Source organism: Larus michahellis, chromosome 7, assembly GCF_964199755.1.
Source record: "Larus michahellis chromosome 7, bLarMic1.1, whole genome shotgun sequence".
NCBI classification, from domain to species: Eukaryota; Metazoa; Chordata; class Aves; order Charadriiformes; family Laridae; genus Larus; species Larus michahellis.
Genome location: NC_133902.1, coordinates 56,876,363 through 56,901,460, shown reverse-complemented (window position 1 = coordinate 56,901,460; position 25,098 = coordinate 56,876,363). Strand labels below are relative to the sequence as shown.

At 41.3% G+C, this 25,098-nt stretch overlaps 1 long non-coding RNA gene across 2 annotated transcripts; it reads left to right on the top strand.

Moving 5' to 3' along the window:
- The first annotated feature begins 1,643 nt into the window (after positions 1-1,643).
- Positions 1,644-24,662, top strand: LOC141746779 (uncharacterized). 2 transcript variants are annotated; one of them, XR_012588482.1, is made up of 5 exons: positions 1,644-1,883; positions 17,030-17,269; positions 20,812-20,980; positions 23,319-23,480; positions 23,570-24,662. It is a non-coding gene; the product is annotated as an uncharacterized LOC141746779 (long non-coding RNA). The 2 variants fall into 2 exon arrangements; XR_012588483.1 differs by lacking the exon at positions 17,030-17,269 and having other exon boundaries at positions 1,659-1,883.
- The last annotated feature ends 436 nt before the right edge of the window (positions 24,663-25,098 follow it).

Here is a 25,098-nt window from a genome sequence, read left to right as displayed (position 1 = left end):
TAATTAACTTTACTTTAGCCAGCTGAGTATACCTGGAAACCAAATATATCATGTGGCAATTAGCTTTCCTCCTTCTGGCTTAGTACACTTAAGTTGTTTATTGAAAAGGTTAAATATTGATTGAAAATGGATGATAGAACCATATTACGGTTGTATGCTAAATGGCAGAACTTGCCTGTAAAACATTTCCAGTTACCCCACAGTAATGCAGTTACAGAACGGCAATCTGCTGCTAAGCACCCAGGCAAAAAATCAGAAACAAATATAAATCACCCACTGTGCAGCCTTTCTTATCAGTACACTGAATTCACACAAACATCCTTGGAAGTTCAGTCATTAATTATCATGATGCTGAAATAATATAATAAAAATAATAATTGCTTGTGAAGCGATCTGTTGACTCCCTCCTCTTTCGGCGGAGGCTCCTCTCTGTCTCTCTCCCTTTCCCTCTTACCATGGGAAGCCACATAGACAAAGTATCAAGTGATCACATAGCATGAACTACAGCCCGAGGCAAGGCTTGTTATTTTACTTGAAACGGTGATGCATTTAGGACCCAGAAACTGTCAATAATTTTTTCTGACTTCCAGGGGATAAAAATCCCAATTACAGTAACTTTCCCGTGAAGCTGTACAGTCTAGTGCCACGTATTAATATCACGACGCATCCTTAACACCTATCAGCTCGGTTTTATCTGTAGTTTAGACCAAAACTGTGCGGATCTGCGAGATAAAGCTGATTTCGTCTAATTGTTGCTTTTTTTTTTGAAAAGCGGGAAGTATAGCTTCCAAAAAGGGGGGTTGAAATAAGGTCTGCGGACAACACCACAATTTGACTCGGCATCCATCAGCCAGTTGGCTTCAAGAAGACTCTTAATGTAGATTCAAGGGCCTTCGGCTGTTTTTCTCCCTATATTTTTTTCTATAAAATACGGGTTCTTTCCCAAGCCATCACGGCAAAGATCTTTTCCAAAGGAATGGCTTGAGAACGTGGTTTTTAGGCTCAGCCCCTTCGTTTCAGACGCTTCTGGGATGTGGGAGATGAATGCAATCCTGTAGAGCGCTGTGCAGGAAAAAATACTGGTTCTTATGGTCTACCCCTGGGGGAAATCACACTGGAGATTAATGAATATAGGGAGGAAGCACGTAAAAATTAACCTTGCTGAGTACCTCCTGAGTGGGGGCCATGGAGAGGCTCAGTGGTGGGGTCGGTGGGGAAACCACCGTGGAAATCCTTGGGAAAAGGCGGCTGAAGGCACTGCTTTCCATCCCTTCGGTGGCTTTCTCTCTTCTGCTCACCTGCGAGGAGCTCAAGTCCTCTTACCTCGCACCAGCAACGCCCGCCAACATTATTCCTGGTGCGCTCCCACCACGCTTTCCCATCTGTCCCGCTGCTGGGTAGTGAGAAAGTGATGATATAACGAGATTTAATAACACAATAATATAGCCACGCCAGAAAGAGTGCCACCCACGCTGCACTTCTTTGCTTTCTCCTCCTTCGACTGGTGAATACATCTCTGGCTCTCATCTCTATATATGTGAGATCTGGTCTTTTTTCTTTTTTTTTTCTTTCTTTCCTTTTTGTTACCCCCCCCCCCCCCCCGCCCCCCTTTAATAAAAATACCGGGCTCACGTAGAATTATCGGTCGTTACTAGCCCAGTGCCAGTACATCTTTTCGGAATGGATAGATGCACATAGGAGACTGCAGGAGGCACAGCTAACAAATGTGTTTATTATTGACAGGATAAGAACCGCCACACTGGAAGATTAAAAGTTGAACGCCTGAGGTTTCCCCCTCCGGTTAGCAGTTCATAGCTCTGTTATTTCAGGTCAGAGACAAACCGAGTATAAAGATGTAAAGCGGAGTCCGTGTGGCCACAGAGGTGAGTCTCGAGCAACAGCAGTACCGGATTAGGTCTGCTCACGGTTGGTGTTAGCTTTGTAAAGACACCCAGGGATGAAATTACACTAAAAATGTTTTTCACAATACCGTATTTTCTGAAAATCTCACAGTTGTTATGTGGTTTCCAGGTATCAATATTAAACACAAAAACGCACAGTATTTCCTTCCTTTTAGTAACTGCGTTGTTGCTGCTGTGTAGGTCTAAGAGTGTTCGAGAGACACAGTTTATAGGGGTAAACAGTATCTCAGGGCTGTATTTGCCTATTAACCTTGCTGCTTTATTTTAGCATGAGGTGGTTTTGTTTGGTTGGTTCGTTTTTTTGCGGTTTCCTAATTTGTCTTTGCCTCCCAATTTGCCTGATGCCTTAGGATTATCTACAAACCGCTCCATCCGATTGGCGCAGCTCCTTCTGTTCGTTCAGCTCAGTGGCGGTGGGTACCGTGTATTTACAAAAGGTTACCAACCTGGACACTCCAATTACCTTTGGAGGCAAGATGAAAGTGGCTTGTCTTTTTTAATATTTCTTTTCCCTGCACTTCCAAATCAAGGTTTAATAGAAATAATAATCAGACGTCTCTGCTAGTGCTGCAAAAAATAATAAAAATCTTTGTAATGCGAGAGATGCACAAAAAATGCACTGGTTGTACAGTCAGGTGCTGAAATCCTAATATAAATAAGAAGAGACAAGAGAACATGTAAGATGTATGAGCTTCGATATACGGGTTGAGCTTTTTGTTTGTTCAGGAAATTATTTTAGCAATTTCTTGTACCTATTTTGAAAGCTTGGCATTTGGGGAGGTACTTAGTTCTATGCATTTTAATTTTTCACAAGAAGCGTAACAGCTTCAGAAATATTAGAATTGCTGCGTATTTTATATTTCATATGACTGTAAAAGAGGTGTCTTCACTGTGGTTAATTATTAATCTTTCCTTGTGTATAATGGCATTATCTTTAAAAAAAAAAAAAGAAAAGGGAATGGCATGTTTTTCTGTGTTATCTCCTTGGTTGGTTGGTTTTGGTAATGAGGATCCAAAATGAACCTTTTGCAATTTATATATTATCGTGCCTAAAACCTCTGCGTTGTGCAAAATGTGTCGAAAGCTCTCCTTGATCGAACCACAACGCCGTGCAAATATGCTGGGCAACGCGTACCCTACCGACGTGCACGATGCCAAATGAGCTGCAGCATTCCAATATGGTGCCACATGTGCGTGGAAGCCCGTAGCGCTTCTAACAGGTGCCGCCGAAAACGCGCTTTGACAGAGATATCGACAGTAAGGTCATCCGTGGAAACGAACACCCGGAATACCAGCGGAAGCTTACCTTAGCACGGCCAGGGTGCTACGACACCAAAAAGGCCCTCTACTAATTTTTTTTTTTTTTTTTTCTGGGATAAATCAGTGGAAAAATGCTTTGGGAGCAAGGTTTAGGATGAAGTCCATAAAGGCGTGCAAAGGAGAGACTGAAGAGCTAAAAAGTGGTAAAAGGGATCAGAGGACCTCCAGAAGGGTGTCTCTTTAAATTTAAAAAAAAATATACATTGAATTAGCTGCTGCCCTGCACCTTCTTGCATGAAAATTTCTTACAAGGCATCAGATTTAGAAATATAAAATACCTATCACAGCCTAACAATGAAGAGTGGTGGAGCTTAGGCTGCTTTAGGAGGGTAAAGGTATTTTGTATGTTTATTGTTGCATTTTACACGTATTACGGTGTTTTCGGGGGGGTGGGGGGCGGAAAACCCCACAAACGAAAGCCAACAAACGTTCCTTACGTTGAGGCCGGGTCTCCGGCAATCTGTCCTCTGCGACGTTCTTGGCCTTTGTCTGACATTTATGGTCCTGTGTTTATCATCGTAAGCAGAGACCCAGTTGCTCCATCTCCCTCCCCACCCACCCCCCCACCCTCCTCCCCCCGCTCCTAAAATGGCATCTGAAGCTGTTAAAATTGTAATTAAGGGGACTGAATTTATCTGGGACTGATTCCCACGAAGGGGCTTTAGCAGATTTTCCTACGTCCTGCTAGCGTGCAGCGCAGCAATGCATCGCAAGGCTTTGTATCTTATTTGTGTTTAAAAGTCAGATATTTTGTTCTGGATAAACTTCAGAAATGCTCTTCAATTCTCAGTGAGGCAAGCATTTCAATTTTCTGCAATATTAGCAGGGGTAACTAATGATGGCTAATTTTTGCCTGTAGTATTTCCCTCAATCTGCTTGTGCACTTTCGGTTACTCTGGCAGCAGCAGCATTTGTACATTTTCTGGTCACTAAACACTCAAGTACAATTGTAAGTGATCAGTTTACAGTTGGCCAACAAAAGAGCTGCAGGAATGTCTAAAAGAAAAAGAAATCTGAATAAATATGCGTGCGGATAGCCCGTATTCGGTGGGCAAACGCAGAGCTCCTGCAAGCGAGAAGGACAGAGGGCAACTTAAAATATATTTTAGCTATCAGAATATATTTTGAAAAATAGGCTCATATATTTATCCTACCATAAGAAGGTCCGGTATAAATCTAAACCACACAGATTTTGAAAATACGCTATTGTGCTTCTTCATCTCGAAGGTAAATCCCCCTTTTTTGTCTTTGATTATTATTTTCTTAATTTTTTTTTTTTTAAATATGTTCAATCTATAGGTTTGTGAGATAGGCTGGCCTTGAGTTATACTCCAAAATAGCACCAGCTTATTAACAAATTTGAAAGCTATCTAGTTCAAAGAGAATATTTTAGATAGGAAGATAACATTTTCGTGATGCATTTTAAAAATACACAATTGTAAAACCGTGTGAGAGTCCTCTCGCTGATAATACCTCTAAAGTGGGGGACTTCAATATAATTTGTTAATCTCCGCAACTCATGGGCTATTCCGACGAACCAAACGTAAATGGCAAAGAAATATTTTTTAAATGAAGAGGCAGCTCACTTGTGCCCTTATTAATTATTGTTTGCCGGTGAAATTTAATTATTGCCTAGCATTTTGGATGGTGTTGTTTATGATGGAGTGGCAAGAATAGTTCAAATTAAATCAGAACTCTGCGGAGACAGTTCAACAGCTCATGTCACGGGGAGGCTTTCGTTAGAAATCTCACATCCTGCAAAAGATATTTCTCTGTTTTTCTGTGAAGAGGTGTCATCGCTCCTGACACTGTTCTGCAGACATAATGCCAAAGAAACAGGGGGATGCACTGTGGGATTTGCATGTTTTATACTAAAAATCATCTGAAACGCAGGAAACCTGCGCAGCTTCGTGCCTCCATCAGAGCAAATCAATGTGCACTAAAAGGGAAATCCGTCACGTTTAAGCATCAAAATATTAAAGGCTAAATTTATGGCTTTTGCGGCGACAGCCTCCCGGGGCACGGAGGGAGACGGCGAGGAGAGGTGCAATGCTCGGGCGGCCGCTGCTGAAGGCACTGCAAAGTGCCGGGGTAGTCAGATATCCTCCGGGGGCACCGGGAAATGCACTTAGGAGCCGCATCCCTCGAACGCAGAGATGCTGGAAAAAAGATACTCCTGCTGAGCACCGCCTTGCTGGTACTGGATACCACTGGCAGAATTTGACCACCTCCCCCCCACCCCCAGCCCCGGCCCCGTTATTTCATCGTTCACTTCTTGCCAGGGGGAGTGATTTAAATGTCAGTCGTTATTACTCCTTTTTATAAGGGTAGGGAATATTCTTCTGCCGTCCCCTCCTATTCCTGTCTCTAGACATTAAGGGACACGGAAACAGGCTCCTGCCCCTGCTCTTGCCAGCCGTGATCCCGCAAGTTGTCAAACGGCTCTGCTTCCCCCCCCACCGCCACCTCCCATAGCTCCCGCGTGCAGGAGAGACGTCCTGACCGCATGGATTTGTAAAGGCAGAATATTCTACTTTCATCATGTATTGTTTTGAATAAAAGCCACCACATCTGATCCTGAGTACCTCAACTGGTAAATTCACGGTGGTTCGCTGATTTAGGATTGCAGCCGTGTCTAGTAGGTGGTCCTGCTTTCCTTTCCCACCTCTTGATGCTGATGACTACACTTTACTGCTGAGATTGCAGACAAAGGTGAAAATTTAGTTCCTTTAAAGACTACATGGATGCATGTACGCGCATAAGGGATGTCAGAAATGAAACATCAGTAGATTCAACCTGCTTGTAAAGCAGTGCGATATTCACTGCAAGAAGGACGTTGAGGTGCTGGAGCGGGTCCAGAGAAGGGCAATGAAGCTGGTGGGGCGTCTGGGGCACAAGTCTCATGAGGAGCGGCTGAGGGAGCTGGGGGTGTTCAGCCTGGAGAAGAAGAGGCTGAGGGGAGACCTCATCGCTCTCTACGACTGCCTGAAAGGAGGGGGTAGTGACGTGGGGGTTGGTCTCCTCCCAAGTAGCAGGTGATAGGACAAGAGGAAATGGCCTCAAGTTGCGCCAGGGGAGGTTTAGATTGGATATTAGGAAAAATTTCTTTGCTGAAAGCGTTATCAAACATTGGAACAGGCTGCCCAGGGAAGTGGCGGATTCTCCATTCCTGGAGGTATTTAAAAGGTGGGTAGACGTGGTGCTGAGGGACATGGTTTAGTGGTGGTTCTGGCAGTGTTAGGTTAAAAGTTCGACTTGATGATCTTAAAGGTCACATCCAGCCTAGACAATTCTGTGATTCTATAGGTGATGTTAAAAGTGACAATAAGATTTGGAGGCAAATTTTAGTCCAAGCTTAGAAGGCAAGTTGCTCTGGGAACTTTGAGAGCTCTTGCCTACTGTGACATGGAAACTGGCAAAGCCGGGAGATCAACCCAGACCTCCTGACTCCCAGCCCACCGCCTTCACCCGCGGCGTCAGGATTCTTGCTAAAGCTCAGTTTCACAAATGAACTGTTCATTTTGGATATAATGTGGCGTCTATCTTTGGGTATATTTACATGCATTGTTCAAAGGTTTTCAGTCCAGTCAGCATGTTTTGAGTGAAACAAAAAGTTGTTCCTAATCTGATGACAGAACTTCTCTGTTGAAGTCCAGGCCAGAGACTTCAGTGAGTCACCAGAAAGATAGTGCTTCTCTCAGCAGCAATAATTCTCCCTTAACCATTGTGTTGGAACACATGGCACTACAACAAAATGAGAACCATCATTTTAACACAAGCGGATGTATTTTTTTCTACTGAGTCAAATTCTGTTACATGTTTTCAGTCACACCTCTTGGAAATGCGTGCGAGTGCTGTGTTGGTGCCAATTCTGCGTAATCTACAAATCATACCCCATGTCTCAACCTAGAACTATGATGCTAGGATTTGGCTCTTCTGGAAAAAAAAAAACCAAAACCAACACCACTTCTGTGAAACCCTAAGTAAGATCAGAGTTCAGATTTATTTTGGAGAAACAGTCAGAAATCTGTGTGTTTATCTAGAGCTCTTGAATCCTAAAACCCATCAGAGTAGGCTTTCTTCTGACTTTGTCAACATTTCACTACAGTTTAAAGAATAATCATTTTTGGTGGAGAATAGATGAATGCATTTTATCATGTTGAATTCTTGGATTGGGTTGGCAACACAAAATAATCAGAAGAAAAAAAAAAGAAAAAAGCACAAAAATGTCAAAACTTCAATCTAGCTGGACTTCAAAAATAGCTGAAGTTCAAGAGGTTGCCTGCGTTTCACAGCTCAGTTGACAATTCTAGCTCAATGGGGAAGGATGAGAATATTCACAGATGAATTTGTGGTTGTGATGAACTCAAAGATTCCTTGGCCAAAAGGCTGGAGCAACTTCCCGTGAGAAAACCTAGGGGAAGGAAAGCCCTGTGCAGATCCAAGTTCAGGTTTCCTTCTCTGCCTTGAACCCAAGAAGGAAAAAGATCTTCCTTGCGATGTCGTAGCAGACAAGGGGATGTCTGCTGCCCTATTTACACTCGACCCCGTGGATAGAAACAGGTCAGATATATGAAAACTTGTGGCACCAGCAAAGGTCTCCTCTGTACTGCGTACAATACATCATGCTGGGACTTGAATCGATTAACAGATGAAATCTGTGATGAAGAAAAGATCCACAGCTGACAAGTTGCAAATATGACTTGTCTCGTTGATGCATCTTCCAGCGTCATTCGTAAGAAGTAAATGATAGGTAATGAAACAGTCGTGATACCACGATATCACGGCGTTATTGAAAGTTGACTCAAATTTGAAATTCCTACAGTACATTTTCACTGTCCCTGGGCTCAGAGAACACCACAATACATATAATATATAAAATCACTACTTAAGGGGACAAAATTAATTACAAATAGACTTTTAAAAATAGAAACAAATATTTTAAAAGAATTAAACATCTCCTTTTATCTGTTTCCCGATTATAGGTCAGCCCTTCTAGATCAGTTAAACATCACTGTACATTGAATATAGCATAATATTTGTAAATAGATTGACTATTAGAATAAAGGGAAACCACTAATTTTTGGTGATTTTACAAATGAGGTCATGGCTATTTTTTATGGCTTCTCCTAGTAGAAGTGTTGCCTTTTAAAAATGTCAGTAAAAAGACCACAGGAAAAGTTGTATAGATAGCTCTTTATTGCAGTCTTTCTAATGGATTCTTTTTGAATTTTTAGATCTAATAATTTAAATTTTTTTTTCTTTTTATTTATTTGTTTGCGATTTGTTTTTTTCTTGTCTCTATTGGTTTATGCTTGATGGTTGATTTGCACATAAATTCTTTCTGCTATGTTGAAAGTCACACAGGATCTGGCCCTTCGGGGAAATATTCACAAGATATTTGGTAAGATATTGGTTTATATTTAACTGATATTTCCACATCAGAAAAAAAATATTATGTTGTTATGGTAATTTTAGTTCTCTCTGTTACATAACTGACAAACGCAGGGGGAAAAAAGTCAGATCTTCAAATACAACAAATCTTTGCTGAAGAATATTTTTTAAAATGCTGGAAGACATGAGATGCATTTCATTTTTTCATATATAAATTAATCAAAATAGCATTCTGCAATTAAAAAAAAAATTACCCAAGTTAATGTCCACTCAGTTATACCTTGTGCTGTCTGAATAATTTTTCTTTCGTGGACAGAACGCAACGTAATTGCCAGTGGAAGGCAAAACAAGGTAAATAAGACCGACGCTAAAACTTCCTTCCGTAGGATTTCTGGTGTGTTTGAATGTGGGAGGCCTTATGCTCTGCTTTGGGACCGCATGTAAACGTAGTATCTAATACAAAAGTATTCTTTAAAGGTGAATATACAGGAAAGATAATATTATATGTATTTAATATTTTTATATATTCTACATAAATATATAGATTTATACATAATACATAAATTTATGTATAAACATATGAATTTCTATGTAAATATAGGTACATGCATAATATGCGTTACAATATATAAATAATATGATGTATAAATATACTTAAATATATAAAACATACACTTATATTTAAATACCTTTTTATTATTTATATAATAATATATATTATTCTATACAAATGAATGAGGTGTCTAATAGGTACGTTGGTTCCCCAAAGATCCCAGCCAAACAGACTAAGATTTTTCTGAAGCTCAACGCTTGTTCAGAAGGATAGACAGGGGCTTTCCGAGTGTTTCATATCCCATGAACTTCTTTAAGCAGAAAAAAAATGACACACAGTTAATGGAAATTAAATCCTTCTTTCACAATAGTATGGTTTTTTTTGAGGGGGAAGGTGTAAAGAAGAAGCTTTAGGCAAAAAAAAACCCAAAAACCCAACTAACAAGCCACAAAAATCAGGACTCCCTGTGAACTTCGGGCTGCAAACATGTTTGCATTGACTTTTAGTTTGAAAGTAATCTGGCGTATAGAAACCAATAAATGTTCGGTTTCCAGTGGCTTCCACCTGTTAAGGAGCTGCAAGACAGCAGTACCCTTTTCAAAGCCATTAATAATGCAGAAGGTCAATATCTAAACAGATATATTGAATTACACACTGTATCATTATAATAGCCAGCGGTTTTGTATCGCAGGTGATTTTTTTTCTTTCTGCCGTTTGACCCTTTTAAGCTAATTAAAATATATAGTTTATTTTTTGATAATACTAGGGATGATATTGTCCTGTAAATCCAGGTAGGCAGGTGCCTCCGGACAGGTACAAAAGATACTGTCCGCTGCCGTAAATTGTGTATTGACTTTTGTTAACTTTGCAGCTCCAATTTCTCAAGTAAAACTCCCCAAGCACCGGAAAGCTGAAAAAAGTAAACCCAAAGCCTTTCCCAAACGGAGCAGTATAATTTTTATTTTTTTTTTTCAGATAAGTGTCAATTTATGTGGGTTTAGGGGTATACGGTGTATAGCAACATTAGGGATTCGGTGTCTGTACTCTGCGGTGATCTGCAATTTCAATATTACAATCATAGCAAGATGCAGTTACTGAAAAGGTAAAGGAGAAGGTAGCGCGCGTTCACTTGACGTTATGCATTTTTCTCTCGTGTTTTAAAAAAACATAGTAATATCAAATTCCAAAGCTATGAAATCCGCTGTCGGTGTCTCCCATTGACATTTGGTGTTTGCGTGAAGCAAAATCAGGTCAAACCAAGCCACTAGCAGCACCTCAGCCCTGTTTCTGCAAAATATTTTGTCACTACAGAATGTGGTGATTTCGTTGCCTGCGTGCTGGTTTTCTGAAATTAGAGGCTGAGCTCAGGGTGTTGCAGAGCTGAATCTTTGTTGTTTGAGACCTTAAAAACACTTGCTGTAAAGATTTAATCCAAGCCCCGTTGCTTTCGATGGTAATTGAATCGGATCCTAAATGCAGATCACACAAAGTTGACTTAGTTATACCAACAGGGACCGATTCCCTCATATTCTTCAAAATAATAGAGATAAACAAAACCTGAAATTTAAGAAAAAAACAAATTAGATTAAATCCTCTTCTCTTCCTATACTCAAAACTGTAATTTTAGTATGAAGGTCCTTCAGAATTAACTCATTTTCCTTTTCAGCTAATTTATTTGGTTTAATTAGCAGCAAACACTCCATTGATTCTTGTCCAACAAAGGAAAATTCCATAGTTCAAATCTCTCTGAAGGAAAATCCCATTTATTTAAATATAGGAATTACGGTTGCAAAACGAAGCGATTTTCCTTAGTAATCTCTGAGCCAAAAAGTCCTTATTTGAAGTTAAACTACCTTTGAGTGGAAGATTATTTTTCCCAAACTAGTATGCCTGCTAGCCAGGAACAGACATCGAAATTTCCTTTGGAAACTACCCTCTAAAGTGGTAGCGAAAAATCCATTATGATCATTATTATTCATAATATTAATAGTAGTAGTAAGAAGAAGCAGTAATTCTGATCTTGCTAAACAGGAGAAATGCCGGACCTAAGAACAGACAAGGAAATTGTTGTTCTGTTGAAAGGCAGAGAGTTAGCAATAGAAAGGTGAAGTGGCGTGCGGCAACTTTAGGTGACTTCTGTAATTCGGCTCATGGATCAAAACAGGTACCAGAAGCAGATTCCTTGTGCAAAAGGCTGAACGCAAGAAATTTTCCCGTTTCCCTTGATCTGCCCTGCTCAGCCCATCGCCTGTGAGACGTGTAACCTCAGACCCGCGGCTCTCGCCAGCCGGCCAGCTCCGGTACAGCCTGCGACACTTTCTCAGATTCCTACTGACATCCAGATATTGCCAAAAATACCATGTCCAACTTCGCGCAAAGCTCCACGGGCACAAAAATATTTATCATGAAACATTTCTCTTTGGAGAAGAATACTGGGCTCCAGGAGAGAGGGGTTTTTATGTTCCAGATTTCACTGTCAAAGATTATGCAGCCACACAAAACGTGTGCTGAGCCTCTTTGGCAAAATCTTTTTCCTTAATATTTGATGTTTGCTTAGTTTTGTTTGTTTGCTGGGTTTTATTGCTGTCAGTGTTATTTCTGGTGACTACATGACTCAGAGGGACTAGAAATAAAATTAGAGACTTTCACCTCTAGGTCAACGGTTTCATTCTGGCCCGGAATACAGGGACCTGCGTAAAATAACTCATTGATCTCACTCCAGTTCCCAGTTGGCAAGTATGCATATCGCAAACCGTATCATTAAAACGGGCAATAAATTGTCATCCTTTGCAGCGGTCCCAGAAGTGAGCTCAGTGTTTGAGTTGGCGTTGCTGCTGGATCACTCTTTCGCCAGGAGATGGTTTCTCCTGGGCTGGAGTGCATTAGGAGCTGGGGGGTCGGGGGGGGGGGTGTCCTGGAGGTGTTTTTTCCTTTCCTCTCTACTTGAAGGCTCATGGGAGGACTCCACGTTGCAGTGCGGTCTGTCTAACACCTCCCCAGATCAATAAGAAATCCTTTAGCCAGGTAATCGGGTGTGATTTCATAATATACGTCGTTCTGCTGGCCAAGGCTTTGTTTTCCAAATGATGCGGTCTTGATCCGCGGCGAGGTCTTTCTCTCCCCAATAAACACCATTTGCATTTCTCCCTCGTCGCGGGGGTTCCAAATAAATTGCCTAATTCACAGAGACAAAGGTGCCGGAACGCAAAGAATTGAGTAGCTCCATCTTCAAAATTACCTGTTTGACCTGCTGCTTCCAGAGCCCGGCTCTGAGATAACGGCTCTCTCCCCCACCGAGATCAGAGCCTGGATCTCTTTGCTCAAACGAAACCCAGACAAAAAATTACATCGCTGTGATCTATAGCAGTCACAAACGCTCCTGTTTCTATAGAAAGGGCGGGGGGAGGAAAAAAGGTATTATATTTCATTTTGGCGTTATTATTGATCATAACAGGTGTTTTGAACCGAAGACCCCCATGGCTTACAGGCGTCTGTACGAACCATCGGTTTAAACTGCAACAGAGACGTCATCAGTGTTCACTAAAAAGCTATCTAACCTTTTTGTAGATCCCCAGATACTTGTAATCCTCCATTCGTCAGCCCATTGCAAAAGCCGGAGCATTTAGCCTCGCCTCTTAGAGGCGCAGCTCGTGGCCGGATTAATTTATTTCTCTTCCCTATCAATTCGGTGGGTTTACAGCCACTTCCCCCCTTGAATTTGGAGCCGGCGCGCGCTGCTCTGCCGCGGTCCAGGTATGACTAAGTACCGTCTGCTCCCGTTGGATATGGGATCATTTGTCTTACGTGACGCGGGCTGGCTGCGCTACGCGACGGCACACGGTGACAGTAATTTGCACTGATCTGCCCCCACTGCTAGTCCTGCTGCTACAAATAGCAATTGATTATAACGCTGTAGCGTTATTGACTGTCACTACGAACGCAAGCTTTATTTCATTTTTTTTTTTAAAGTAACACGCCGCAGATTTACTTAGCGGACGCGGAGCGATAACATGGGCGGGGGGGGGGAGAAAAAAAAAAAAAAAAAGAACAAAACCGAAACAATTCGAGGCAAGGAAGAGGCAGAGGCAGCACTGCATAAAACACGGTAAAAATTAATTAACATCACTCGATTATTATGATACTGCAGATGAGCAGAAAAGCTGTAGCGGATGGGAAGGGATGAATCTGTCCGTATTTCCGAGAAGCAATCCTGATTTACATCACCTGAGGATCTTGCCTGAAGCATTCAGGTCACAGACATCGTTCAAATCCATCAGACCGCGGGGAGGGGGGGAAGAAAAAAGTCAGCCTTTTAAAATCATCATTATTATTGTCAAAACCTGAATCTGCTGAAGCAGCAAAACGCGCTAATGCCGCACTGGATTTGCCCCTTCCTCCGATTCTCCCTCCCCGCGGTTCAGGATACAGTTTTTGATCCAGGTTGTTAAAAGAGATCCTATTTCATACATCCCTCCATTCTCTTTCTGAATCTTATGTTCTTAGAGCATTAATCTGCAGGATTGTCCCTCGAGTCCATTTGAGATGGGCGCAGAAATTTAGTTCAGGTAATTATCCTTTCTTTCCAAGTGAATTAAGGACCGGAGAATTCCTGCTTATCTGACAGAAGTGTAGATTTTCCTTCTTAATGCTTGTCACCTGTGAGACAAGTCACACAGGTAAATCTCAAACTGTGCCTTTGTGCCCCATCTAAAGTGGATTTTGGATGTCTCTGTGGAGTAATGCTCCAAGGACGTTATAGTTCAGAGAAAATGGTAATGTCTATGTGTAAAACGTGAATTACTTTAATAGGCTTTGGCAGCACAACTCTCAACAAGACGATCCACCCCTGCTAATCTAGTGCGTACGGTTCCTCTCTCTCTCGCTCTCTTTTTTTTTTTTTTAAAGTCTGAATATAATTTCTCTGAGCTGCAATTTATAATGCTAACGTTTTACCTTCATTAAGGAGGGGAAGAAAGCTTCTAACCGACTGTATTGAGCTGTTGAAGAACGTCTTACATTGAAATTCTGATTTAGAGACACTTACAATACATCTGCTTTGCATATCTTTGCCCTTTAAAACGATATTTGTGATATAACGAAGCACGCAGCTTGCAGAGTAGCTGGTAAGTCTCCTATCCATGGGGTTTTTTTGTGTGTACGTACAAAGTCAGATTTATTTCCTTCCCTCCTTTAGGCGAGACAGCTTCTGCATCCTCAGAAAACTCTCTTTGTGGGAAATCACCAGTGTGGCGGTAGTGGTGTTGCTCATAACAGAACTGAACGTGGAAGAGTTATCCTATTTTGTGTATTAAGTTCCACTTACGCCTTTTATGGGTCCTTATTTAAGACAAACCGCATAAAGGTTGTCTGTCTGACAGAAAAATGAGGGAGTAGGGCTGGACTGGCACCTCCAACTGTTCACGAATTCTGCTTTCACTGGCTTTGAGGTTGGTTTCATGGTTTGGGGTTTTTTTTTGTTGGTTTGCTTTGCTTTGCTTTTCACTTTGCAATGCTTTGAGTCTGGTTGATAACACGAGGATTTTGTAGTGTTTTGTAATGAGCGGAAAACCTGGTCTTCGTTCCTTGAATGTCTTTTTCCTTCCTACAGCCCACGGGGTTCACATATGAGCAGATCACAGGATATATAAAATAAGATATATAAACTAGAATTATATATCGTGACAGTAACGTCTAATGGCAAGTGGTAAAAATGGGAGGAGGGGTGCAGAAAAGATGCGTTTGAGGGTTTTTTCTTTATATATGCATTTCAAACGGAGTGATCTTTTTAAAAAGGAAATTACAGGTATCACGCGTTTTACGACTATTCCACAGCTCAAATTAAAGCTTAAGCAGCTACGTATTTATCAATTAGCATTATTTCTCTATCCCTGTCTGACTCTCTGTATTGTTGTAACTCCATCAAATAGTCATTTGCTTTTTTATGGTAATAATCCCTTCAAATTCACTCCTTTCATCTGGATCCCTGTATGTTATTTGTTGTTCTGCTAAATCCCTATTACAGAGGCCTAGGAGTTCTGACGGCCTGATGAATAATTAGAAATGTTTTATCCCCGAGCTTCAAAAGGGTGCTAGAAATAATTATAAGCAAACATTTTATGTAGCATTCCATATCAATCCAATCCCGGCTTTACGTTGTTTGTACTTTAGATAGCGGGGGAGAGAGGGAGATCTCGGTTACCAGCTCCGTCAGTGCCAAGAGGAGCGATCTTGAAGTTGCTGTAGCTTTCATCTTCCTTCTCCCCTCCGCTCCTGGTGGTGGGATGCTCGGTATGTCCCAGGGCTCGTGACACCTCTCGTCTCATTAGGGGGTAGTTAATTACTGGTCAATCAAAACGAACTTCAACCCGTACCATACTCTCTTGCCTGCAAAGTGACCTACAAGCCTGCACGATGTGTAAATAACGCCCCATCAAACCAGAGAAGAAAGCTCAGGTTTTGAAAAGTGTAAGTTTCTTATTTAGTCAAGACTAGATATGTCAGTGCAGTCTTATTCCCTAGAAAATTTTGGGAGCCGTAGCAGTTATAGCTGTCCTTCAGCCGAGTAGACACACAACGCAAAGTTTTTACACATAAGGCAAGGAGAGAGAGCTGTATCTTGAAAGCCTACAAAACTAATTGGAACACACCCAATGTCATTACATTTGACAGCATTTTGAGAAATACCCAATCACTTTGTCATCAATTTTCAATTTTGTCAAGAGAAAGTAGCTTTTCATTGGCAAACAACCTGCTGTCCCCACACTATTTGTGAAAGTGTCCTGGCAGAGACTAGTGTCATCTCCAAGAACATTTTTCAGGCTCACTTTGTCTATAAAACTTTTATTGAAGAGTTTTTTAAAAAAAATCCTAGAAAATTGTGTTAAGATGAAGGGTTTTCATCCTGAAGATACCAAACATTTATGGCCCAGTACGACAAAGGGCATAAATATATGATTAACTCTAAACTTGTGAACAGTCCTACTAGTTTTCCACTAAAACCAGCGCAAGTTTTGGTGATAAAGAATTTTATCTGTTAGCCTCGAAGGGACTGTGAAAGTTTAATGTTGAAAAAGAATGAATTAAGGTTAAAAAAGGGAGAAAAGAAGATGTATTTACCAATCAATATGGTGCGGATTCACGTGTGAAAAGCAATGAAGAACGTGGAGCTAAGGGGTAGCGCAGCAGCACCTTTCTACCAACCTGGGGCTGCTTTGCTCTGCCTTCCCTCTGCAGTGGATTTGTTCATCCTTTATCTTACTTTTCAAGAACAAAAGGCAGAACAAAATCATGCCTGTTTTGCTGGAGATCCGTATTTTTAACCTATTTCTATATTTTTATCAATTCGTTGCCTTTGCGAGGAGATCTCTAATTTTCTTTTGGTTTCCCACCTGCACGTCACAAAGTCGTGGTAATGAAGAAAAACGTCAGTAGGAAACCAGGCTTATTAGATATGATTTCCAGTGGTTACAACTGGACTCTGTAAGAACTGGTGAAAGCGTGTTGAGTGTCACAGCAGAGAGGTAGAAGGGGTTTACCGAAAGGCATCGTTCTCAGCCGATGGACTCAGCTGATGGACTCTCCCTAGCCCAGGGAAAGCACCACAGTGCATTTCTGAAGGCAAGCTCACGAGGGAATTCAACAAAGCAAAACCTTCCTTTGCTGGGCCCTCTCTCAACCCTAACAGCCACCGGGAGATCTGAAAACACCAACCGTCACATGTGTTTGGTATCTGCTTTGGTGCATCCACTGTCCTTGATGGGAGCGACTTGTTGGAAGTCATGCTTTTCTTTCTCTAAGACCTTCATATCTAAAAGGACCTTTACTTTCCTCTCTTCCTCAGATCAGTTTTATGATAGAAAAGATAACATCAGGAACAGCATAGAAGGCCAACATTTTCTTCACTCAGCATAAAAACTAAGGTGGATGCTGGTGGCTGTGAAGCTGGTGCACTCAAGTCACACAGAGTTTGCTCTGCTGCTGCAACCCTCAGCTTTGGAAGTGCCTGCTCCGCTCCAGCGGAGGCTACGCCAGCCCGGAGCTGGGATCTGACAGGTCCTGCCAAGGGCAGTGCCAAGCCAAGGTGACAGTCCCACGCTTGGACCCACACTGCCAATCCTGTGGACTTGCTGCTCTGGCTCTTGGCTAGCTTGTCCTGCCTTTCAGCATGGATGTGCCTATGTGTTTGTGTTACCCGAGCAAACCCATCCAAATATTGCGTGTTTGCTCATGGTGGGAAATTGCAACGCTTCCTGGAAGGCTCTTGCCCACCTCCGGAGGCAGAACACAGACTAAAGGTGCAATGAATTATCACAACCCCTACCTTCCACTGCACAGGCAAAATAGAAAAGGTTTGGACTTTGAATAAGCTCTGTAAGAACCAAGTGACTTCTAAAATCACAGATTGTAGAATCTACAATTTTTCAATTTGGAGTCAACTCCCTGCTGACTTTGTTCCTCCAAAAAAGAACTTAAAAAAAAGTTATCGTTTGGAAACGTTGCGAACCCACCAAACTATATTTTATGTGCATTGAAAAGCTTGTTTGCTTTTTTGATTAATATGCAAATGTTGCCAGCTTCCAACTTTCATCACTGCTTAAATACTGTACTGGCATCGTAAATAACCTGCCTATTCAAGTTTTATCTTGTCCACTTTACATTGCACTGCTCTTGTACAAGGAAATGGACTGTATTTAATATTGATGGCTCTGTATGTGTCATTTAATCGTCCCTATTGATTGGATTTCATCAGAGTGCGGGGCTTGGACAGAAGCTTTGATTATACTGTAAGGAGTCTTTGCAGTTTTCTGTTACTCAACACCATATCAATGCACCTTCTGGTGTGATATCACTTTCACAATCAATACCTGGAAAGAAAATAAAAAAGAGGCCTCTAGGAAAGGAAAGGAAAGGAAAGGAAAAAAAAAACCCTGAATCGGCCTCTAATTCCCTTTCTGCGCATATATTAAACCTCTCCAACTCAAAGAACATTTATTGTGTGGTTTAACGTAAGAAACGGGAGGAAAGAAAAAACCTGAAAGAGTCTCCATGGGTTGTTTGTTTAATTTCTACATCATTTTTTATTTATAAGCGTCAACTCTTCCTTTCACTGTCCCTAGCTGATGTTTGATAGTGGATAATTTTTAACAGTTACATGTCATGTTTCACTTAACTGTTGCTCTTGATCTAATAATAGTGCCATAAACATATTATTTGACCAAATTGATACCGTAAGGGGACTCTCTGCTTATAGAAATTCTTTCTGCTCAGAATGGGCCATCTCGGAGCTTTCAAAGAACATCCCTAATTTGACACTGTCCCACAGTGGCTCGACTTAATCCTCACGCCAGAGCCACACTGGTATGAACTCCAACATCCCAGCCGCCAAACGCCAACCGTAACAGCCAGCCAGCATGAAACAATAATCCCTTGAAGAGTATTAATAGGCAGCAGATGGGTATTTCATACCGCTGGTGAGAGGGTTTCCCCATCTGGGCATCCTCAGTTTAAATGTATGCGCTGACGTGCTCATAAATTCAGATCCTCGGTGGATGACAGGAAACATCACTCGGAGTTGTATCAAAGTACAGAGAACACACATAGTTCCTCCAAATGGTTGTTTGTGCTCTGGTTCTCCGCATTCGTTGTCCTGCGATGAAAGGAAATTCATGGGCAATTTATGCTCTCTGCCAGCGCTTCTCATCTTTTCCAGGCTGGTGATCCTTTTTCAAGGATACTACCAATATTTAAGAATAACGATAATGTTAATACCTTATTTTTCTGGGAAAGTGGCATCAGAACATGTTTCAGGAGTAACAAGCGTCTCACCGATAAAATCTCTATGAATGTGGGTGGGTGTGCTCTGGGGCAATGGGAAAATACAGACTGGACCTTCACATAGAGAATGGTCCATGGCAAAAATGAGTTAATATTGGTCTAGATTGCAGTGATAATTTCAAAACCTCTTGCAGAGACCTTGACTAGGTTTCCTTGGTCCTTCCAGGTTAGTGACCAATGGCAGCTGAAGAATACATGCTTTTTAAAATTTATTTCCCTGCAGAGATTAGCGTGTTTCTGTTGACACAGGGCTGAGCTGAAGTTCTAGCTCTGTACAAAAGTATTTGCTGTTTGACTCCTTAAAATATAGTGAAGGGATATATATACACACGTATAGGGATATATACACACACATATAGGGGTATACATACACACGTATATAGGGATTTGTATATAATACAGTTCAGTAGAAAGAATTGCAACAAACTCAAATGCTGTATAACACTAAAACCGTGTGCCTTGTGTGCATAACGTTGTTCATCAGAGGGAGTCACAAAGCTGTGTCTCTACAAAAGAGTTGCTCTTTTTGCTAATTGTATACATCCGAACACGCCCAGCAAAGAGATAGGCACAGAAATTGATTGAAGAGGCACAAAATCTAGTTGAAGAGAGACTGAATGCATGGTCCATGTTCCTTTACTCCATCAAATAATCTCAGAGATCCTTTCGGTTTTGTAAGTGAGAGAAAGCAGAAACTGTTGTAGGTAAACTGTTATTTCCTTGACTGGAGTGAAGCCTAAGGTCTTGGGTTGGTGGCACTTGACCGTGTGCCAGAGGAGGGAAAGCAGTGTGTTAGTGGGGCAATCTGAATCTCACTGTGGAGGAGGTAATCAGAGAAGACTGCCTAAAGTGACAGGTATTCACCCAAAAGGGTACAGACGGATGCAAGCATCTGAGCTGCTAGACTTGAAGGATCTTCAGTCTAAAAAACAAAAGTATGGTGTTAGCAAAGTACAGTGCCTGAACAGATGTAACTTACTCATAAAAAGAAGTGCCTGTAGGCTTTCTTCCTACCAAAGCCAGAAGTGACTTCTAGCCCTGAACAGATCTCCACACTGACTATCGGAATTTTTAAATGATTTTTCTCTGCCTCTCTTTTGTTGCATTTCTCTATTTGAATAGTGGCGTAACCGTATTTCTGACAAGATCTGTAGAGAAACAAGAGTTTTAACGTAGATATTGCCGAACATTGATGGAACCTTAATTTTCTTGATTTTATGTAGGTGAGGGTTTGCATGAAAAGACAGATTTGAAGAGTTACACCAATTAAGGAATGGGACCGTACCGCGTTTGCCCTGTCCATCTGGCTGAGGTAGTTTAAAGTGACAGTGTTGAATTTTGGCAACAACTTTATTGGGAACAAACCCCAGTAATTTATTGAAAGTACACTGATAAATACGTATATCTGGCCCAATGAAAAAGAAAATAAATACTTTATTCAGTGGTTATTCGCCTGCATTTACCCAGACTCTTCCTACACAGACCTATAGAAAAAAAGTAGGAAAGTTTGAGCCCTTTCTCTAGTGTTTATTCCTTATGGGCTCAGAGGAGACCCACAATCTCCTGAACAAACCATTGTGGTTCCTCTGACATTAAGGAGCAGTGCTCAAAGACAAGGAAATGTGACCTAGTAGAGGCAGAACATGCTGTGCTGGAAGTTGTACACAAATCTGAATGGGTTTAGAGCACTCCAAAAGAAATGTTCAGAGGATATAGTACCACATTTTCCGGCATATAAACACGATGCAAAAACATGTGATAGTGAAACTCTCCCTTGTTTACTTGAAGGCTTGTGAAAAGTCTCCGCCTGTATGGACAAATTCAGCCTTCGTGATCTTGCAGTGATACCACAATGCTGATGAGCCAGAGCTTCCTTCTGCCTTGATATGGAGTGTAGTAAGTTGCATCAAGTGCCCTCCAACTACACGCTTGGTCACCTTCATTCTCAAGAAAGCAGGTAAAAATTCAGTAAAATGAAGCATGATGAAACTAAAACTTTTTGTTTCAATACAAAAGTGAAGTCATCAGAAATACATTGTTGAACTAGAGCTATATTTATTTAACTGTGGTCTTAACATTGGAAGATTCCTGATGAAGTTAAATAACAGTCGCATCATGAAGACCACAAGGTCCTCGGGACAGTAGGAAGTAAGAATATGCTTTATGATGTTCACTAATTGGATTCTTCTTTTTAACTTAATTTTTCAAAGTTAATTTCATGTTTATGACAGTTATATAGATTGGATCAGTCCATCCAAAGAATAGCTATTAGCCAACTAGAGTAAAAAAAAGTTTTATTGCATCACTTTGTCAATGTACGTGGTTCTTGTCAGGAGAAAGCCACCGCCATCAAGGACAATGCATTACTAATGCTTTGTCCACCACAAGAAAAGCGGAAATTGATGTATCGGAAACAATTAATATGGCGATTTTAGACAATGACTTGCTAAGCGTATTTAATACCACTTGGAAGTAGTAGAAAGCACTGAAAGTCTTACTGAAGTAAGAGCTTTGAGTTGCACATACTTTTGTCTTCTGTTGGATCAACTGTCTTCTGCTGGACACCATTTTTTCCGGCGCTGCCCACTGCAGTTGGGGCACGTGCTCATGCTGGGTTCTGCAAATACCTCTCCTTTGGTAGTTGCAGAAGCCCATGTCAGTTAGCCTCGTCAGTAATTACCAGGTGGTAATGAGGTTCAGTCCGAACCAACCTGTGCCACATTCGAATGGGTGACCTAAAGGTGAAAAGCTTTGATTCCCATTAATAACACCTTGAGCCTCTCTGACCTCCAGGATGTGATTAAAAGCCTGTGAAGTTCACTCAGTAGCTTTGGATCATAATGTTTGCATTTTGCGTTATTGTTGTGCATTGTCTGATAATCTAATTATATTATTTGATCAATTTAAAGCGCAAGTATTTTTCTGTTTGGTGTTCAGGGATGCATCGTATTAAGGGCTCTCTTCACCTAGGAAGTATCTTTTTGTTTTGCTCTCTTTTTCTCAGCGGGTGAACGAACTGCTTGCCTTTGTCTAGTTGCTCGAAATAACAAATGTCAAAGCTTGGAAACTGGTAATTTGGCAATTTTAGACAATCGCCTCATAACCACATTTTAGTACACCTTTGAAGCGGTAGAAGTTCAAAGGCTTTGAAAAGACGACTATTGCTTTGCCTGTTGCTATGAGTCATTTGAAGTAATTGGTCCTGTCTGATGTATGTTTTGAACTGAGGAAGTAGTGCTTTATTACCACAATCAGATACAGGTTTTTAGCTAAGGAAGTGGAGTTTTCCTCACAGATGTAGATGTCTGCTTGATAAGGCAGAAAACAGACAGATGTGCCTCTCTGCACTGGGGAAGAGGTGTGGAGAAGGAGCAAACACAAGAGCTGAGAAAATTCCATGAAGCTGCATGAGAGCGGTTTTGGAAACCTTCCCAGTTAGAAAATTTCTCACAAGCAAGGAAACTCGCGTTTTAGGGAGATAAACACTTAAATTCTTATATATCATACAAATATGCCTATCAAAGGTTTTTCAAGTGCTTAGACTGTAGCTACAAATCAAATGAAGGACTCTGAAGGTATTTTAAAACAATACGTCATCTAATTTTAAGCCAATCAACATGATGAGTCTGATGGTCGTTTCTCATAAACATATGCTCACTACCAATTCTAAAAGTTGGGGGTTTTTTAAGTTTGAAATTATAAAGTATCTTTCGCATTGCATATTAAGTTGGTTTGCGCATAATATGGTGTAGGATTAAGAAATGGAATTTATGTCTACATCTTATCAGTGGATAGTGGGTGATATACTGTAAGGAAGTACCTCCCTATTTCAAATTTTTTACTAATATTAGAAAAAGAAAAACCCTGCAAGAACCACATTTATGCTCTCAGATATGCATAAGAGCATCCCACAAAGCTGGAGGGTTTCTCTGCTCCCTGACGGAGAGGTGCTGAGTTGTTACCCCGGCCTGGGGCTCGCCAGCTCCTGAAGGCAGAAGTCTTGTGCTCAGATGTGCTGGAGCTCACTCCATCCATGTGTGCCACAGATACGAGCGCGAGAGTAGTTTTTGGCACTAGGAGGGCTTTTCTCTTCCAATCCCCTTTTGAGTTGCTCCCACTGGCTATGGTGGATCTGCGTCGCTCTCAGAGGGGTCCCCTCATAACTTAAAAGGTGTCTCCATACCCAGGGGACAATTCAGTACTGGTCTCCTCTTGGTCTTCCCAGAAGCAATGATGGCGCTGACGGTGTACGCATTCGTGCTTAAACTGAGAAAGATTTATTTTTCTTTTCCTAGGGAAAGAAATCCTGAGGAGGAGTCTCTGCTTCCACTGCTGCATTGCAGAGGTCAGAGAAAAACAGTAAAACCCTGAAATTTAACGGTAATGGAGTATATCCATTTCAGTTTGTGAGTGGTGTCCGGAGCAGATTAAGGAAAAAAAAGAGTCATATTTCAAAGGTAAAGGAGACCCCGGGTATGCCAGTGTGTGCTCTTGAGGGAAAATCAGTACTTGATGTATTTTGTAGCACCTTTCTTTTCTCTTGCAGGTGGTGACAGAGAACAGAAGGGGCCGGAGTCCAGCCAGCTTCAATAGATCAACTCCTTTTATCAGTTTTATGATCTCGAGTTTACTTAATATCACGTGAAACAACGTAAATGCCCGTTCGAAATGGCTGGGTTGCTGCTAAGCTAAGGAATGTGCTGTATCTCCTCGGTGCCCGTGGGTGTTTACCCGCACCTCCGCACCCACCGGCAGTTTTCTCTTTCCCTTCTTGCCTTCAGTTGCTTTGACCAAAAGCCACCTTCACAAACCAAACGGCTCCATGCGCAGTCTTTCCTGGCGGCAGAAGCAACAAGTTTTGCGACAGGAAAAAGTACAAGAAGAAAATGTGTGTGGGCACAGATCTGGAAGGAAGGAGGACTCAAAATCTGGGCTGAATCTAACGTCCAGTGCGAGGTTGTCATTTCCGTCTTTGTGAGGTTTGGCCCAGGTCCTAGGCCTAGTGTTCATCCCTAGAATAAGCTGTCGGCTCTCAGTCTGCGTTTTGCCCACACATGTATTCAGATACAAATATTTGAAGATCTTTCCTCCTTTAAATTAATTTTCAGTTTTGTAGTAGATCAATGGTAAGGGAAAAAAAGTGATCATAGTGGAGATTGTGAAGAGATGGGCACTGATAGCTTTGATGATGTCTCCAGCGTTTTTTGACTGTCGAAAACATCACATTTCCATTTCATCTAATGCGACTGAGTCTGATCTCATCCCTCATTTGTGCCCTTCACAAGGCTGTCACACGTTTTGATGCAATAAGAATATGCTTAGGATCACTGAAATTGCCAAATCAGATTACGCCAATAGTAGGTTATGCCAGTATCGTGCCCTCGATTATAGTTACTGCCATCTACAAGCAGGGAAACCTCCTGGCTGTGGAGCAACAGCGACTGTTTCTTTTTCGTATACTTTACGTAATGTAAAGATAGTTAATACACATAATACACATACAAGAGTTTAATCTTTTTTTTTCTTTTTTCTTTTTTTCTATCTTTTGTCTTTTTTCTTTTTTTTTCTTTTTTTTTTTCTTTTTTGCATTCTTTTTTTTTTAATTTTTAAATACTTTGGCTCAGTAATGTTTTTGATCCAAAAAAAAAAAAAAAAGAAAGGGTAAATTCATTTATTATCTAGGAGAGGACCCTGAACGTGGTTAAACGGGGAGAGGCAAAGCAGTTTGGCAGAGCTATTTCGGAAGCCTCCCTTACAGTTTACCCGCATTTCGCCTGGCAAGGCGTGAGTATCCTCGGAAAAGGAAAACCTCACCAATAACTTATGAAGTAAGTTGGTGAAAAAAAAAAACCCAGACCCTTGGCCCCTGCCAACCCCAACAAACTGGAATATTAATAAAAATGGAATTTTTACCCTTTCTACAGAATAAGCTCAACATCCGGATCTGGACACAGTACCTACCAGCACTCCCCGAAGCCAGCAGGGATCCTTGTATTATAAAAATAGAATCACATTTCAGGCTTGAGTATGTTACACAGCAACAGTTCCTGCCGAGAGCACCTCCCAGCATCCAGC